The following is a 6800-nucleotide window of genomic DNA, read 5'->3' as shown; positions in this document are numbered from 1 at the left end:
TTGAGGAGAAATCCATCAATGGGTGGTTTTAACAGGGACTGAAGGCCTTAAGAGTGAAGACCTACAGAATGAGAACCTGTGGGGGGACCCGAAGGTGTGGGATGCTCACTTGAGGTGAGTTCAGCAGGTGCCTGCCTGAGGTAAGGAGGGCTTGGGGGGAGTGGAAAATTAGGCGCTCCAGGGCCCGGCTACCATGTTGCCAGCCAGTAATACTTTCCTGCTCCATCCTTACCATCAGCCGTATTTATAGCCACAGACTTTGATTTGTATTGATGTATATACACTAACATACACAAATCTTAGTCTACAACTTGATGAATTTTGACATGTGTATATAGTCATGTAGCTATCGCCCAGGTCAATATCAAATATTCTCACTAATTTTTTGCCCCTTTCACCTATTTCATCCATTCCTTCCAGCCCTCTCCCCTATGACAACCAATGGCATATTCTTTGTGTCTGTGAGTCTATTTCTGTTTTGTTTTTCAGATTCCACATATAAGTGAAATCATATGGTATTTGTTTTCCTCTATCTGACTTATTTCACTCAACATTTTCCCCTCTAGGTCCATCTGCGTTATTGCAAATGGCAAAATTATATTCTTTTTTATAGCCGAGTAATATTCCATTGCTTACATATACCACATCTTCTTTATCCATTCATCTACTCATGGACATTTAGGTTGCTTCCAAAATTTGGTTATTGTAAATAATATGGCAGTAAACATAGGGGTGCATATATCTTTTCAAATCAGGGATTTTGTTTTCTTTAAGTAGATTTCTAGAAGTAGAATTGCTGGGTTATATAGTTTTGATGGCTATTGTGAGGTTAAAGGGCAAGGATTATATCCATTTACTATTAAGCTCTAGGCATCTAGAGCTATGCTAGGTGCCCAGAGGCCTCATTATTCTGCCTGAGGCCCCACCACAGCGGTGGCTTTGAACAGCATCTGGCTGGCCAGCAATGTCCTGGGAGGCAGGGACTGAGGTCCCTCTGCCTTTGGTGAGAGGAAGAGTAATATTAGGTGGCAGTGAATGATTTTCACCCCACTTGAAGTACAAGTACAATGAGAGGTTGAGAAGAACAACTGGATGCCAGGGGAACCCCATGCCCCTTCTAAGTCTCTCCCTTCCCCAGCATAGCATCTTCTGAGTCAAGTTTTGGTAGTCCTTGGTTCAGACTATTCTATCTACCTCTCTTTCCCCAGATGAAAGTTTATTTGGGTTGGTGGTTCAGTAGTGAGATTTTGGAATCTGTCAGACCTGGTTTGGAATGTGGGCTTCTCGTTCGTTCATTCTTTCTTCCATCCATCCACCCATCCACCCATCCATCCATCCATCCATCCATCCATCCATCCATCCATCCATCCATCCATCCTTCCATCCGTCTAGGACTATCTATATGATTTGTGGGGCCCAGAACAAAATGAATATGTGAAGCTCTTTGTTTTCAAGGAACTTCAAGACAGTAATGGCAGAGTAGTAAACCAAGTGTGAGGCCATTTGCAATGCAGAGCTCTTTGTGACTGCATAGATGACACACCTGTGCACCAGCCCTGAGCTTCCCCCATGTGGGAGACAGGACAAATGAGGGCCCTGATCCTGTGGGCTCTCACATGCAACGGGGGGAGACAGACAACAACCAAGAAAACATGATAACAATAATAATAGCGCTTGTATTGAATGGTATTAAATACTGTGTTAACAAGCATAGTATTAAGTCACTTAATAAATACTGTGTTAACAAGCATAGTATTAAGTCACTTAATAAATGAACAAGATAATTTCAAATGTGATAAGTGGCAGAAAGAAATCAAGTCAGGGTGCACCTGATGTCCAGTGATTGGGGCAGGGGTGGGATTTGAGAGAGACCTAAGTCACATGAGGGGCAAGAGCAACTTTGCAGACAGGCAGCAAAGGCCAAGGCTTTCAGAGCAACCAACTTTCGGTGGGTATTTAATCACTCTGAGCTTCAGTTCTCCACTTTATATGGGAATAATAGTAACAGATTAACACTTACTTTGAGTATTTATTCTGGGCCAGGCCCTGTTCTAAATGTCTTATACATATTAACTTAGTCCTCACAGTGGCTTTCAGAGATAAGTACCATTATTAGACCCATTTTACAGAGATGGAAACCAAGGCACAGGGTGATAAGGACATACCAAGGTCACCAGCTAGTAAGTGGCAGAGCCTGGACTTGAGCCCTCATTGACTGGCCCCAGAGTGATGGATGCCCTTACCCCCACCCCACCCCAGTCAGGACACCCCTTTAGGCCTCCTTGTGGCATTGTTGTGAACTGTGAGCATGGTGGGTTTCTGTGCGCATTCTAGTTTCCCGAGGGGTTCCAGGGTTTTACCTGCCCCTCCCTCACCCCTCCAGGTTGGTGGTTGGAGCCAGAGTCTGGGCTCACTGGCTTGTCAGTCACCCAGTGCCATTCTGAGCACATTAATAGACACTGCCTGGAATGTGGCTAGCTGCGCCAGCCCCTCAGGGAGTTGATGACCATTTTAACACCCACCTGCTGCCTGTCACTCATTTCTCACTGAATGCAGCCTCCCCTGGCTCCTGGAAAACCCCCACCAGGGCAACCTCCCATCTATTTAGAATGGGTATTTGGGCTTTATGGAGCCTGATAGCTCTTTATGGAAACAGGCACCACTGGAGAGGGGAGGGAGGGAGTGCTGCAGGTTATAATGATCCCAGTAATTGAGACACCAAATTGCACATTTAAATCGCTTGAAAGTAAAAATATCATTTTGTAATGCTGGTGTTAATAATGTAAACATTAAAAACGAATTAAATACTTAGTTGTATTGTGGGGCACAATTGCCTGATTTTTCTTCTTTCAGCTTACTCAACTGGTGGAAATGATTGGCTAATACCAGATATGTTACCATAAAAAGTGGGTCTGGACTTGTATGGGAGCAGTTAGTCATTTAATGCCTGCAGATAAAGGTAAGCCAGCTTACACTGTCAGTAGATTGCTGCCTTTTCTGGAGGTGACTTTTTTTCAAAACATGTCTGTGTGCTGGGGGGAGCCTCAGTGGGGTCCTAAAGTGCAGCCTAATATATCCAAAGCCCCTCAGCTCTGTTGAGACATCTTGTCATCTGCCCCAGGGATCTGCCTCCCTCCCTTAACTCCTCTCTGGTCACTATCACCTGAGAGAGGTCTTCCCTGGCCCCACTTTAAGTAATAGCCATATTTTGTCTCACAGCACTGGCCACTATTTGACAGCAGGCCCTGGTGTACGGTAGTCTCCCACTAAACGAATATGAAGAGAACAGAACAACCGATGGTAGAAACCCAGGTTTCCTGTCCCTCCTGTCCCCACCCCACCCGTCCCTGTAAGATACTCATCTTTAGAGGTCTGAGGGGGAAAGTAGAAGGGCAGATCAGGAGCAGGTGGATTTCTGGATTTTGTTCTTAGATTAGCTCCTAAACTTCTGGTCCATTTCAGGGCAGCTAATGACAGAACAGAGAAGTTCTGAGCAATGCATAATGAGAAGGAACCAGTCTGGCTGCAAGTCAGCCCGCCTGGCTGGAGGTCAACTTGGTTTTGTCCCAGAGCTGCTCTCTCCTCCCCGCCACTAATTCTTGGTGCCCACGCTTTTCTATTAGTTCTTTCTCTCATCTTCTGTTTTATGTTTTTGGCCATAGAGAATGCAGATTTTAAAACAAAAGTCAGAAGTTTAGGTCATTTTGAAGAGCTGCTGATGAGTGGTCTTACCTTGCTATTTGTTTTATTAGACTGCTTCCTGCCCTTTGCAGCATGGTTTAGAAGGCTCCACGCAGCTGGAAAGAGTGATGGGGCTGCCAGGGTGCTGCCCAGAGGCCCAAGGCTTCCTGATGACATTGCATCCTAGAAAAGCTGTAATAACATTCTGCTTTTTAGCCTCCTCTTCCATCACACAGGGGACACCAGAGGGACAGAGGTGGGATTGGGTGACTATCTCCCAGGTTGCCCTTGTCCACTTACCCTGCCCTGAGTTGGGGGTCTGGAGCAGGTTGCTCTTCCACATGACTTATCTTAAGGACCAAGTTAGAGTTCCTGTGGGATAGATGCGAAAACTGAGGTAGGGAAGATGCTAAGCCAATCTCCCAGCACTCTGGGCACACTCACTGTGTGAGGACATGGCTAGGGAAGGATCTGGATCAGAAGCCACAGCTCTGGCACTGTCAGGCCCCTGCTGTCCCCTCATGCTCTCTACTTCTTCTTTTTGTCTCCATTTCTCCCTCCTTAAGTAGGGGATCAATTTGACATGATGATTATGGAGAAAGAGGTTATGGTAGAGACTGGCTAGGTTCTCATCAAACCCATTTCCTCTTTCTTGGCACACAATTAAACTGCATCTTAGGCCCCTGGCAACTGGGTAGGGCCACATGACTGGTTCTTGCTCATGGAATGTGAGTATGCCTTCCCCATGCTGTCTAACTTTTGGGCTTTGTGGTTGAAGATGGTGTCACAGGATGTAAGGAGCTTGGGTCCCTGGATGACTGTGTGGAGCAGAGGCTCTCTGCTGACCAAATTGGATTGTACTCATATTTGGGGATTGTTTATTATAATAGTTAGCTTACTCTGACTAATACCTGTATGTTTCTCAGTTCAAAAAAGAAGAGTAAGGGAGTCCAGCCAGAAGGCTCTTACAAGGTTCTAGGCAAAGGGAGCTGTGGAGGTGAAAGTTCAGAGGTCCTTTCTAGTTCTCATGTTCTTAGATTTCTCCCATTCCATGTTATTCTCTTGCGGTGCCCCTGTACATCACCCACTGTGGCCCACAGACTGCTGGCTGTTCCCTGAGCAGAAGGCTTGATTCTCCATTTCCATGCTTATCGATCTTTTTCCTGCAACACCTGCTCTTCTTTATCACCTTTCAGACTTGCTTCCCTTTCAAGGCACAGCTGAAACACCAGTGCTGTGACACCCCCACGGCAGTGAGCCCTCACTGCCTCTGCACTCCTGGTTAGCATCTGCACAGCTGAGCCAATGGCTCCTGTTCCCTGTTAAAGTGCCTGTGATATTTTCTTACGAGGGTCTTCACTCTTTCACCAAATCAGAAGGTTCTTCAGGATAATGTCATGACCCTCACACTTCCCTTCTCTTTTGCACAGGCTGCAGCACTGTGCTGTGTGGACCAGACACTCAGAAAGTGTTTGTTGGATGGATGAATGGAAGGAAGGACAGTTTAATAAAGTCACAAACAAATGAAAGCTACTTGGCCAGGTTTTCAAATGTCCCCACCATCTGGGCTCACTCCACTCTCTGCTCTTTAGTTCTACTACTCCAAACCACAAAATCCCCATTGTGAATGGGCTGGTCTGTCCACAGGCTCATGAGCATGCTGGGCTTTTCCTTCACATCACGCCCCACCCTCCCACCAATCCCTCAGCCCCTTCCCCGCTCTTGCCACCCTTCAAGGTCTAGATGAAGTCTCACCTCCAGCAGTTTCTGTGACAACTCTGCTGTCAGAGAACCTCTTCAACCTCATAGGCTTGATCACCTGACCCACACAGGTTAACCCTCTGTGTCATCGGGTACTATCTGGTGTGGTTTGTTCATGTGTTTTCTTGCCCCTGCAATTAGAATCTAAGCTCCCAAAAGTTGGATCTTCTACAATACTTAGCAAAGAGGTCAGGGGCCAATAGCTGTTCAGTGCAGGAGTACACCTGCTGATTGCTGGATATCTAGAACTCCCACATCTCTTTTCCATTTTCAAGTAAACTCGGCTTGGAAATCAAATACACACACACACTTCCTCTTTCCACACCTTTCTGTTCTCCCTGTGCCGAGATTTGCAGTAACTGGGTGGACTCCTTCAGCTGGGTTGCTGACTCTGCAAAGCTTGTGCAAACTGGCAGGTGACAGTGCTCCCTCTGAGTCCAGCATTCCAATAAGAATGGTCTGAATCCAGTAGCCAGCTCTGTCCCTTGCAACAGACTGTACCTTTGCAGGCGTCATCTTCAAGGGTAGATGGGAGTTCTGGTAAGGCCTCAAACAATTTGTAGAGGAGGAGAAGGCCTCGTGAGGGTGCCAGTATAAAGGAGTAGCAGAGAGGGGCACCACATGGGCAGGAATCAGGAGCTAGCCTACGGAGAGTGGGTGCAACACAGTTAGCGATGCAGGTAGCCAGCCCTAAAATACTTAGATTCTAGTTGAGCATTCCCACCTCATCCTCAGGCAGGTCCTGCCATACCGAGGGCTGAGCATGGGGCCAGGAATCAGAAGCTTAGTCGGGGAGCTTACTTGGTGCATGTGTTACCAGGTTCTCAAACAAGGAAGTGGCCCAGGAAAGGGAATATTTAGGGCTTCATTTTGTCGTTAGCAAATATTTAGTTTTCAGCTGACTTCCTTTTGCTGCCCAGCCCGCTTGGACTCCATTCTCCCACCATGGGCATGGAGCGTGCAAATTAATCACATCATTACCTTAGCCAAACATAATTATGGAAGTTGACTTGCTTTGAAATCCATATGATGTATCCTCAAATTAAACAAAAGTTTTGTGTGTGGGCCATCCTTTCCTTCTATTAGTGTGAATTTTAGAAAGTTGATGGTAATTAGCCATGAGAATACAAAAAATATTTTATTTTGCACTGTATAAAATTCAAATGAAAAGACCACTTCTCAGGTCTGGTGCCTGCCTTGTAGATACATGCAAATAATTTATTAGCCACTATTTTCCACCCGGGTTCCCCAAAGGATTGCAGGAAATCAGTGAACTGTTCTTGCTGTATACTCTAGTCACCCATAAATTGGAACTGCTGTACAGTATGATGATCAGAATAAACAAACAGAAAGGGTAA

The 6800-nt window shown here is 46.0% G+C and overlaps 1 long non-coding RNA gene across 2 annotated transcripts in view; it reads left to right on the top strand.

The window, feature by feature from the left end:
- Positions 1 to 32: 32 nt before the first annotated feature.
- LOC118973454 (uncharacterized) overlaps positions 33 to 6800 on the top strand; it is a 56439-nt gene continuing 49671 nt past the window's right edge. The window contains exons 1-2 of one of the 2 annotated variants that reach the window (XR_012126164.1): positions 33 to 114; positions 2854 to 2959. This is a non-coding gene — a long non-coding RNA (uncharacterized lncRNA). Of the gene's footprint in view, positions 141 to 2853; positions 2960 to 6800 lie in introns of both variants that reach the window. The other variant, XR_005062799.2, reaches the window with a different exon arrangement.

This window comes from Manis javanica, chromosome 16 (genome assembly GCF_040802235.1).
Source record: "Manis javanica isolate MJ-LG chromosome 16, MJ_LKY, whole genome shotgun sequence".
NCBI lineage: Eukaryota > Metazoa > Chordata > Mammalia > Pholidota > Manidae > Manis > Manis javanica.
Note: the sequence above shows the minus strand (reverse complement) of the source record. Positions and strands in the feature narration are given on the sequence as shown.